The 11,600-nt window shown below is 40.3% G+C and overlaps 1 long non-coding RNA gene across 3 annotated transcripts in view; it reads right to left on the reverse strand.

Moving 5' to 3' along the window:
- The window catches only part of LOC117801006, a 43,642-nt gene extending 32,437 nt beyond the window's left edge, over positions 1-11,205 (reverse strand). For 2 of the 3 annotated variants that reach the window (XR_004623294.1, XR_004623293.1), the window contains exon 1: positions 6,619-11,205. This is a non-coding gene — a long non-coding RNA (uncharacterized LOC117801006). The remainder of the gene's footprint in view (positions 1-6,618) is intronic. The other variant, XR_004623295.1, reaches the window with a different exon arrangement.
- Positions 11,206-11,600: the final 395 nt, after the last annotated feature.

Genomic DNA, 11,600 nt, shown 5'->3' on the forward strand with positions numbered 1-11,600 from the left:
TTCTTCATTTCACAAACCCTATTCAATTAAATGAGGAAGGGCTAGCAAAATCTGAAACCAAATTTCCTGAACTTATTATTATTGGAGAACAATGCTTTTCCCAAAAAAAGACATTCAGAAAAAACTGATAAGAGCCAAAAGCTTAGGTGAACATTTTCGCTTTGGCTCTGTATTTTTAAATTAGGAGCACTGCAAATGGAGATCTTAGGATAAAGTTACTGTAAATAAGATCTTTGTCTCTAAATGAAACTAGTTCCTCAAAACTCCTTTTTCTTTTTGACTTGAACTGTTCAGCCCCACTTTCAGTGAAATTCAATCACATTCATTAGCATTTCTAAAGACGTAAGCTACTCAAAACAGCTGCATTGTCTTTCCTTTTCAACTAAAACGCAGCTTTTCCTTCTAAAGGGAGAAATCTCCCTTTAGTTACCCGATTTTCTCTGCTTGGCACTCATAATTTTCAATGGGGGAGCCAACCCCCATGAAACAGGAAGTGCAATCCCATTTGATCTCACTTGAAAGAAATTGTAAATAGTTGGTAAGGACGGAAACAGTGGCTCAAAGAAAAATACAAAAAAATAACTGTGGAAGCAAAAAAAAAAAAAAGCAAGTGAGACAACAAAGTAATAATCATTTAAATGAACTAACTCTTTGTTCCTGGAACTAGCATTCTCATTATGGGGGTATTTAATATATTCCCCATAGGAAGCCGGCTGCTGTTGGTCAGTCTTCCTTCTCTTTCATTGGCTATTTCAGCAATAGAGAGGGAAACATTTTCTCTTTTTAACCTCCCAGGTCTATATAAAGAGCATTCCATATACATCGAATCATAAAATTACCTTTCATATTTTTAAGAGGTGAATATTGATGGAATTATCACAGGAAAGAGACAGGGTTTACTAGTTAATCTTTTTTTCACTTAGAAAACCATCTTTTGTGGTGCCCAGTTAAACATTCTGGCTGTAATTTCATTTGTAACCCCAATTTTGTGCAGTTAAAGCCTAGAGAGTATACTGTTATTTATAAAGGATAACCCACCTTGAGAAGGGCAAGTTCTGAGCTGTGTTTCAGATAAAGTTTGCCATGATCTACAGGCGTTTAGCTGTCCCCCTTGTGACAGTGCCATCAGGTAGGCTGCAGGGGTTCGCAGGGCCATGGGCTGGCGTTGAAACCAATGGGTTTCAAGTCCTAACCTAGTGAACTAAGCAGGCACAGAGATCAGGAAGATAATGGGAATGCTAGAAATACAGAAATTGGTCATTTTTAGTCATATCTGAACAAAACAAAGAAATGCAAAATTGAGTCAATCTCCTGTTTCCAGTAGATATCAAATTGAATTAAAACACTTTGATTTATAAAATTTATAAAAAGCTGACTGTAAGAACTTTTGAAGATGAAGCAGCTCATTAGTGGAATCTACTAATAGCAGCTGGGTCTGGTGCTATGGAGGGTAGAGATAGAGGCAGTCAGGGGCTCTTGGTACTAATGGATGTTTTAAAAAAAGGTGTTTCACATGTGATTTGCTCAAATTACTGCACTTGTGAAATTAGTAAATCCCTAAACAGGTGTGTCAGAGCCACTTTCTATGTTTAAACTTGGCAAACCAATTCCCTTCACAGAAACTACTGCTGACCTGGGCTGAGTAAGTCTCTAATAAAAAGAAAATCATAATCTGAGACTACAAATGATAATCAGACCTATTCTAAAATTTGTGAAATGTAAATCCTTCCTAAAGGAATTTCGGGATTCATGCTTATGGGGCACAGTGAGTCAGAAATGTGAAACTACAAGTGACAAGTACTTGCAGAAGTGCTTCTTCAGAGACTGTCAGGCCCCGCGAAGACAGGTTAGTTAACTCTCCAGCATCCTTGCAATGAAACTGAAAATTGTGGGGAGTTATCGACATGTTACAGGGAACTGTTTGGGCAATACCTTCATAGAGAAACTCATAAGATCCGCTAGAGGAGCACTGGCAAATCTATGATGGCTGTTGTTCCAGTAGGCACTCTCCCAGCTGGGGAAAAACAACAGCATTTCCTTGAGCTGTCAGCCCAAAGAGAACAACTATCTGACCCTGTAATTCAGGGAGGAGCATGTAGGAGTTCCTGGAGGAAGCTACTCCAACCAACCTTCTGAGCTGTGGCCACGGTGGATATAGGGATCCAAGCTGAAAATACATCATCTTAGAAGATTTCACTCATTCTGTACCAAACTTTGCCAGGTGAATCATCCTCTTCAAGACTCTCTCATATCTAATCCTGTTCTCCTGACATATCTGCCTAGTATGTGTGACCCCTTACTCACTGCTGGTATGTTATTTACAGAAGAAAAAAAAAAGACACCAGGGTTCAAGAGCACTGATGGAATAGAAGACCAGATGTGTGAACAGGCACCTTCATCCTGAAGATGTGCAACAACAGCCAAGAAGATGTGCAACAACAGCCAAGAAGAATAGCTGTCACTTACTGAGCTCTCCCTTTGTGCCAGGAACAATACTAAATACTTTATGGATATCAATCTCTTCAATCTCTACAACGACCCTATGAGAAAAGTACCACTATTAACCCTATTTTATGGGTAAGACAACTGAGATACAGAGGAGCAAAATGGGTGGAACCTTTGCTCTTGACATACAGCTGTTAAATGGTATAGTAGGACTAGGTCAAATCTGTCCATAACCAATCCCATGCATTTAACTAGTACACTACACTCCACTGCTTCATTATGGATAAAATATCTCATTGTCCTAGTTGAGCATTTATCCTGTGTGTTTTTATAGTACTGTAGAATCATCCAGTCTCTTGCCCATTTCTCCATGACCTTATGACTCACATGGCACAGGCTCCAAAACTGCACTTGAATTTAAACTTTCTAGAACTAGAGCGCCTGGGTGGCTCAGTCTTTAAGCGCCTGCCTTTGGCTCAGGTCATGATCCCAGCATTCTGGGATTGGGCCCCGCAATGGGCTCTCTGCTCGGCGGGGAGCCTGCTTCTCCCTCTCCCTCTCCCCCTGCCTGTGTTCTCTCTCTCGCTGCCTCTCTCTCTGTCAAATACATAAATAAAATCTTTTAAAAACTAAATAAAAATAAACTTTCTAGAACAGTATGAGCCAACAGAACTTTCAGCAATGATGAAAATGTTCTAAAAATCTGCACTGTCCAGTACGGTAGTCACTAGTCACAGGTGGCCATTGAGCACTTGAAATCTGGTCAGTATGACTGAAGAATGGAATTTTTTAACTTTATTTAACTTTAATTTTTAACTTTAATTAATTTAAATTTAAATAATGATGTGTGGCTAGTGGCTACCATATACCATACCACAGCCCATCTCTACCGTAAAAAGCATGATGCTCATTAAACTGAAACTATCTAATTTACTCATTCAACAAATATTTTTTGAGAGCCTACAATATACTAGACTCAGTATTATGCCTTATATGGAATTTGTTCATTGAATAAAATAGACATTAGTTTCTGACCAAAAGGGAGAATGAGATAAAAGAGCCAGAGGGGTGGGAAGAAAACAGGAGAATGTGGCATCATGGACACTCAGAGAGAAGTTCCTCAAGAGGGGCTGGGGCCTTGCTCTACTGTGCAAGCAGCTGCTGAAAAAACAAGATGAAAACAGAAAAATATGAGCCAGATCTGTCATTAGCAAGAAACTTTATCGCCTCATCAAGAGTAGTTCCAATGGGGCGCCTGGGTGGCACAGCGGTTAAGCGTCTGCCTTCAGCTCAGGGCGTGATCCCGGCATTATGGGATTGAGCCCCACATCAGGCTCTTCCGCTATGAGCCTGCTNGCATTATTGCCTCATCAAGAGTAGTTCCAATGGGGCGCCTGGGTGGCACAGCGGTTAAGCATCTGCCTTCAGTTCAGGGTGTGATCCCGGCATTATGGGATTTAGCCCCACATCAGGCTCTTCCGCTATGAGCCTGCTTCTTCCTCTCCCACTCCCCCTGCTTGTGTTCCCTCTCTCACTGGCTGTCTCTATCTCTGTCNTCTTTGTCGAATAAATAAATAAAATCTTTAAAAAAAAAAAAAAGAGTAGTTCCAATGAATTAAAGGGCTCTGAAGCCATACTGGAATGGGTTAGAGTAAATAGGAGGTAAGAAAATGGATAAGACAGACAACACTCACGAATCAAAATGAAGAGGACACCAGAAGGGAAATGCATGGTCTGGGCATCATGCATGCTGAGTTTTGTAGGCCAAGGGGAATACTCTAACAGAGAAGGACAAATTGACGAAGCAGAAAAGGGCAGGAGGTAACTAATGTTCTTGAGAATGCAGGAAGGGCAGTAAGATCCAGACAGCAGCGAGGGTCCTGGTCTTGGCTGAAACGAGGGATACTTTCCCAAGTAAGAGAAGGAGAAGGAAGATAGGTACGTGAGGGCAGGTTTTGCAAGTTTGTTCACTTAACCCAGTTGAGCCAACTGGCCCTGAAGCCTACGGAAGCAAGGAGTTGTGTTCAAAGACAGGTCAGCCTAGTACTCAAACATAACTGAAGAGCAGTTAAATATTTTTTGCAGTCTCTGGACAAATCCCCAAAGGAAATGCATTAATAACAAACCAAAAAACCCAAAACTTCCTAAAACTTCTTCACCTCTCTGCCTCTATCTCGGCCCCTCGCGCTCCTACCTCTATCTTTTCCCGCCACTCCAGAGCCTTGAAAATCTCTTACTAAAAATATAAATGGAGTGAGATGAAATGATGTCTGGTCCTGGCTCTAAAATTTTACGGTTCTATAAATGATAAACCTGATACTTAAAACTCCACCTTTTCATTTGTGAGAGGCTGAGCAAGCTCAGAGGAATTCTGAAGGTTACTGAAGGTTTTTTAATAAAGTGACTCAAGATGCCACATCATAATGTATGTAAAAACAAACAAACAAAAAAAAAAACACAAAAAAACCACAAAACAAACCTGACATGGAAAACTCCAAAGCTGCAAGGGAAGTAGTATGGGGGAAAGCTCTGGGAGAAGGCAGGAGGCGGGGGAGGAGGAGGACCACAGAAAAGCAGGAGAATCGCAGGGCCAGCGCTGCCAAGCCCTGAGGAGAAATTAGACAAGGACATGGAGGCATAACATCTGTTCTTCTGTTCCAAGCAGCTTTTGTTTCCAAATTCACCTCCTCTCCTTTCCTTGCTTCAGCCAAGCCCTATCTCCCTTTTTTTGCAATGATAAAATTAGCAGAAAACTCACGAAGCAGTGGAAACCACTCTTACACCATATCCTGAATAAGATGGGCACACTTGGCCACGTAGGATGATAATAATATAACCAAGGATTTCTAACTTTTTTTTTTTAATTCAAGAGGAAGCGAAGGGAGGAGGTAGAGTAACTTACCTCTTAAGCTGTTTGTTTGAAAATAATATGCAGAAAGGGGAAAACAATCCTCAACTAACAACTGCCTTCCTTGCCATCTGCTTAATCTAAACATTAGCATATCACATATCTGGGTGAACTCAAATTGCACTGGAAACGGACGGCTCTGTTCCACTTTTTCAGCCCCTTAATGGGGGAGTTGAGTGAGAATTCTCTATGGGATTATATGGGCTTTATGGGCTTCCAACATATGCATTGAGGGCCACATTTTCAGTCCAGCCTTAACTCATCATACTAGGACTGGAGGCAAAATTGTGCCTGGCTTAATTAGCACAAGTACTAATCAAGTACTAATGAAATTTGCCCACAAGCAGTTCTTCAGACTGGGGCAAAAGCAGTGCCCACAATTTCCGTATATATCACTTAGCATGTCAGCACAAAAGGAGAGGAGAACTGAACAATTCCTCCCTAAAACTGGCTTCAGGCGAACCACAGGCAAACATCATCTCTACCCAGAAGTAATACATTAGTCTCACCAGTGTAAACTCTGTAAATCCTAAATCTGCAAACTGCATCCCAATTTGCCACATTAGGTTGCAAATTTACAAAAATATAGAGAATATTATCAATGAAGACACTTCATTCTCACCAATTTATGAGCTATTTAAGACTTGAATTTGGAAACGAGCGTGATCTGTAATGTACCTTAAAATATATAGGCAGTCTTTCCAGCTAAAGCATCAGTTCTTAAGAGGTGTCAGTCACGTTGGAAAACAGACCTATTTGTTTAAACTCAGAATAATGACAAAAAGGAGGCCCAATCTTATCTCTTCCATCAGTGATATACCCTTAGTCTTCTTAAACTGGGTTTTGAATCTGCTATTAAGATCTGTCCAAGCATGAGAGCTTATTTACAACACAAATATTAATTACACAAAGGAGGATGCCTTCAATCTAGCAATTAAATTATACTAATCGGAGATGCAGTAAGCACATTGAAGTAAGTATTTACATAATGAAGCTTCACACATAGGAAACATTTTTGCTCTGGATATCTCACAGTACTTGGCCAAAAATAAAATTCTGGGTCATCCCATTTTGGGGGACACAAGAGGAACAGTGATTAATTCTCAGAGCAAGTTCCGGTTAAAAAGCCAGGCAGAAAATTAAGTGAGTACTCCAGGAGGACTGAGTGCTGCCATCTCTTCTGCCCTGCAAACTACACTCCTTCCTCAAAGGGCTGTCCCATTTTTCCTGGGAAAGGATCTCATGTTGAAAAAGTGGCAACTTACCCACTGGAACAGATGCAAGGACCAGATGACCCGTTGTTCTCTTTACGGACTATCAACAAACGTCACTTAAAAAAAATGATGATCATTGGTGAGTGCTCAAAACCAGCCGGTTCACACAATGCCTTCACAAAATGAAATTCAGGAAAGCAAAAAGAAAGTAATCCAGAATGAAGGTAACTTGGATGCGACCTGTCACCTATGGTCCCATGCAGTGAAAGCCTCCCACACAGCTTCCCGACTTACGGACAACAGATTAATTTTGACACTGACTTTTCCTGTCCTTTCAAAGATGCTGTTGTCTGAGTATTACGTTATATTCATTTTCCATTTGTAAACAGATCTAACTTATCCCTATAGAACAGTGGAAGAGGGAAAAAAGGAATTTGTTGTCGTTAGTGAGTATTCTTTTTCCTGATTAAACAAAGGTTTGTGAACTATAAAGAGTGTGCAAATTTAACATGCTGTAAAACAACAAGAAAAATTCATATGGACCACAGACATTAACAAAATTCAAGCCTGACATTCTTCAAAGGAACCAAGGGCCCCATCTGCTGATGTTTAAACGTACTACAGTAGCAAACAGATTAAAAGGAGCATATGAAAAAAGGCATTTCTCAAACTAAATTGCAAATTAGGAGCCCGAAGCTGCCAAATCTGAGGAGCAGAAGGCACCTTTAAAAGTCAGAGACCCTGCCCCTCTCACCCTCTTCTGTTTGGGGGTATAACTATATGGAAGTCATATGTATTTATTTTATTTTTAATTTAGCTTTTCTTTTAGTCCTCAGGAAAGAAGTTCCAAGCATACAGCCTTCACAGCCACCATGTGTCTACTGAAAGACCTTGGAGCAAATGTTCTTGTTCCTCCAACTAGTGACTCTTGTTTTAAGGTGACTTTGAACAACTAGAGTCTTAACAATGGGTTCTGACCTGCCCTTCTTGATGACAGAGAAGACATTCCAATCTCTTCTCAGTCTTATCTCCGAGCTGAGATAATTCTGGGTCCTTTCTCTGAAGTTTATTTTGTTTATGACCATTGCAGAACTAAGCAGGTAGATAAAGCATAAGAGAAAGACAGCAGATAGTTTAGACTAATGCTGTGTCAAAATTCACGATTTGACCTTTCTTTACCTTGTTCTCTTTACCTTAAAAATAAGATGTCAGATTGCATGAACTTTAAGTTCCTTTCCTCCTAGCTCTAAAATTCACTGTATTGTCCAGAAGGGTAGAAAGGATATCATACAGATCTTTATATCAATATAGCACATTGCATACATTAGGTACTCCATAAAAATTTGTTATTATAGCATATTTTCTGTCCAAAGTGTTTGTCCTATAATTATCTTCTTTACTTAATTCTTCATTCTAAGTTCGTTATACCCCTTTTATATTTGGAATATAATACTTATAGTGGACACTTGTTTGGGGCAATTCAGATTCCTTTCCGCCTTTCTTTAGAAAACCACCTCAGTGTCCTCAGAAATAATTCTCTCTCCTCAGTTATGAACAGTTTTCTTGAGACCAGCAGTCAAGGTTCTCTGACCTCTCTTAGCTGAGTTGTGAGCTCATCAACCAAGCTTGGCCAACTCTCCCTAGTGTGACTTTAACTGTATGCAGAGTAAAACAAGAGGTTAAAAACAATCCGGCGGTTCATTCTGGCAGCATGCTCTGAAATAACTGTTAGCTGGTCCTAGGTCCCTAGGCTCCAGGAGCTGACCTAGTTACTGCCGTCTGTCCGAGGTGGACTCTAGCCTTTCCCTCAGGAAGCTGAAGCATCATGCCGAGTTACCCTCCAGGCTTCCCCAAAACATCCTTTCCTGCTTCATACTGTGGTAGATATTGGCTGGTTTTACCTCCCACATGCCCCCTTGCTTCTTCCTAACAGGGCCTGGACATCCCAGCCATGGATTTGATGTGGAATTCACTTCATCTTTCTCTCTAAGGGTGGATTTTGATGGACTCAAGCTAACTATCACATCTCCTCCCTTTGCCCACAGCAAATGGTTCAGAAATGGGCCATAACTGAATCTGGGCCAAATATAAGACATGTTTGTTAGGAATTCTGGGAATGAGGTTACCTCTCTCTTCTGTGGGAATTATCTTAAAACTTGTTCTTTCTCATTGGATGTGAAGCATGAAGACCTAGTTGTATCAGTACTAGGAACTATCTTCCCATCACAAGAAGAATTAGTCCCGGGATGAGGCCAACACTGTGATAACTGTGATGAAAACAAAGAAACCACATCCTTAAAGAGGTCTGAACCTTGAACTTTTTAGTTATATGAAGGAGAAGATTCCCTTTCTTGTTGAAGCCATTTTGATTGGGTTTTCTATTATTTATAATTGAAATCATCCTAAATCATATTCAGTGTCTGTTTCTGTCAGTAAGAATCAAAGAACTTTAACAGATACAGTATTCGATTAGGAATCTGACTCCCCAGGAAGATGAATCTCTGCTTGTTCTTATATGTATACTTCTATTTAGATCTTTAATATTATGATTGATTTATGTATTTTAATATCACACTTGCTTTTTTACATTATTGAATCCTCTTCAATCCATAGTTCACTATGACCCATCTTTTTTCCATCATTCTCATCTAAAGTAAACCAATCATGTATTCTATTCTTTTGGTAGTTTGACTTTTTTCTTCTTTTGTTTACTAACCTCAATGTTTCCCACTTACCTCATTGTCCTAAGTAATTCTTCAATTTATCAAATTCATTTGCAGGCAGTAAGCAAATTTTGTCTTCTAAATTACTTACTAGAGTACACCACAGTGTGGGTATCTGTTCAAAGGAAGGGCCTAGTGTCCCCAACTACACTTTCCTGTTAGTTTAATGAATACCTTCCTACTACATCATCAGGATCAAAAGGAATGGATTTCACTGGAGGTCCAGCAAGGTCTCAGGTTGGGAGCATGTGGTTCTCGGGACACCAGATGATGTGGTCATCTGTGACTAAGAGAATGAATCTACATCTCTTTTTGGGTGAATTGTTAATTTCTTTCATATTATCTTTCATATTTGCCCCACCTCGTCAACTTCCCAATGTACCTTCTCTCAGTGATACGAAGAAATCTGGATGGACTTCTTCCTTGACTAAAATATTACTTCTCTCCCCCTTATTCTCAGTCATTTACTTCTTCTGTACCTGCAACATATCAGCTCCTTCTGTCTCACCTCTGTCCCAACACCCTTCCCCCAGAGCTAGTCTCCTTTATTTCCTACTCGTCTCAACTATGACACCACCATCCACCAACTTTGTCAAACTGAAGCATGGGCTTTTCTCTATCACCCACCACATCTTAACTAGTTACTAAGTAGACTTGATTTTACTCAAGTAATATTTCTGCAATATATTACCTCCTCTTACTTCTACTTGCATTTTCCAGTTGGCATTCTTTAAATTTCTTACCCGAATTATCCTCCTACCTTGTGCCTCTGCCTCCAGTCCTGCCATGTTCATATACATCTTCCATCTGCCCTCAGAATGAAGTATCTAAAATGTATATGTGACCTTGCCATTTCCCTGCATAAGACAACAGTTCCCATTACTTTTGCCATGCATTCCAAACAGGTCCTGTCTGCTCTATTCTTACCTCCCACCATTCTGGGCTTAGCTATTCCAGTTTCAGGAAGATTAAACTCTATGTGGTTCAGTCCCTGAAACACATTTCTTCTTGCCTCTATTCCATTCTCATGCTGTGTTCTCTGCCTAACACAGCTTCCCACTCCTTCAACTAGCTAACCCTGACTAAACCTTACTGACACTGCTTAAGTGTCATCTTTCCTACAGCGTATGCTCTGACTTCTCTCAGACTTGACCAAGCGGTCCAATTCCGTAACCTTAGGGAATTCTGTGTACCATCACATCCTAGTACTTTCAAGGATAAATTTGAAGTAGGCACATCAACACAGTGCCTGTTCTATGCCTCCTCCCGCACCCTTTGATGAACATACAGTTCTTAGACCTGTTCTTACCATGTGACTTTTACCCCCTTGTTGCAGTTGATGAAATCAGGGGTAGGCACAGAGTGTCAAAGGGCAGCCATGGTTGCTTTGAAAAACATGACCTGGACCAATTCTATCATGTTTTTAAGTCTTTTGAACTAAGAAATATAAAAAGTTAGAAGCACGGGCAAATTCTGAAAGCCCATTATGTAGAGAAAAATCAAGACTGGTCCCTCACAAGAAAAAGTTTTAAGAGAGCAGAAACCACAATTAAGCAGAAGGGTAAGAGACAGAGAAGTCAAGAGACTATATTGCGGGCTCTGAACTCCTGCTCGGAAACCACTGAAATCCCAGAGCCACCAGGATGCAGAACTACCTTCAATTCTTGCATTTTCTGATGTCAGGAGGCTCAGCTTTCCCTGGATTGTTGTGTGCTTATATTCTAATAATAATCTCTATACTAACCTCTCTAACACATGAAGAAAGAATGGGATGAATCTTAGTTCTAGTAAGTAAAAGCCCAATTAAAACAGCACTGAATTTTCCTCTTTCCTCATTGGTCTTTACCCCTAGACTATAAGCTTCCTAAGGGTAAAAGAACAGATATAAGGGGCACCTGTGTGGCTCAGTCGGTTACGTGTCTGACTTCAGCTCAGGTCATGATCTCGGGGTCCTCGGGGTCCTGGGATCAAGCCCCATGTCAGGCTGCCTACTGATCAGGGAGCCTGCTTCTCCCTCTGCTGCTCCCCCTGTGAGCATTCTCTCTCTCTCTCTCTCTCAAATAAACAAGATCTTAAAAAAAAAAAAAGAACAGATATAGTATCTGGAGCATAGTAAACACTATATAGAATAAATATGGAAATCCATAAATGAGGAACCCAATAAGAAAGGGTATAGGAGGCAGGTGATGGAGATCTGCTGCCAATAAGCTTAGGTTAACTACGTTAGTTTATAGGTTAACTATAAAACATCAATTATTTATAGATACTTTGTTTTTAACTGATAATTATGCAAGGGAAGTTATTCCACAC

This window comes from Ailuropoda melanoleuca, chromosome 2 (genome assembly GCF_002007445.2).
Source record: "Ailuropoda melanoleuca isolate Jingjing chromosome 2, ASM200744v2, whole genome shotgun sequence".
In the NCBI taxonomy this organism is placed as follows: Eukaryota; Metazoa; Chordata; class Mammalia; order Carnivora; family Ursidae; genus Ailuropoda; species Ailuropoda melanoleuca.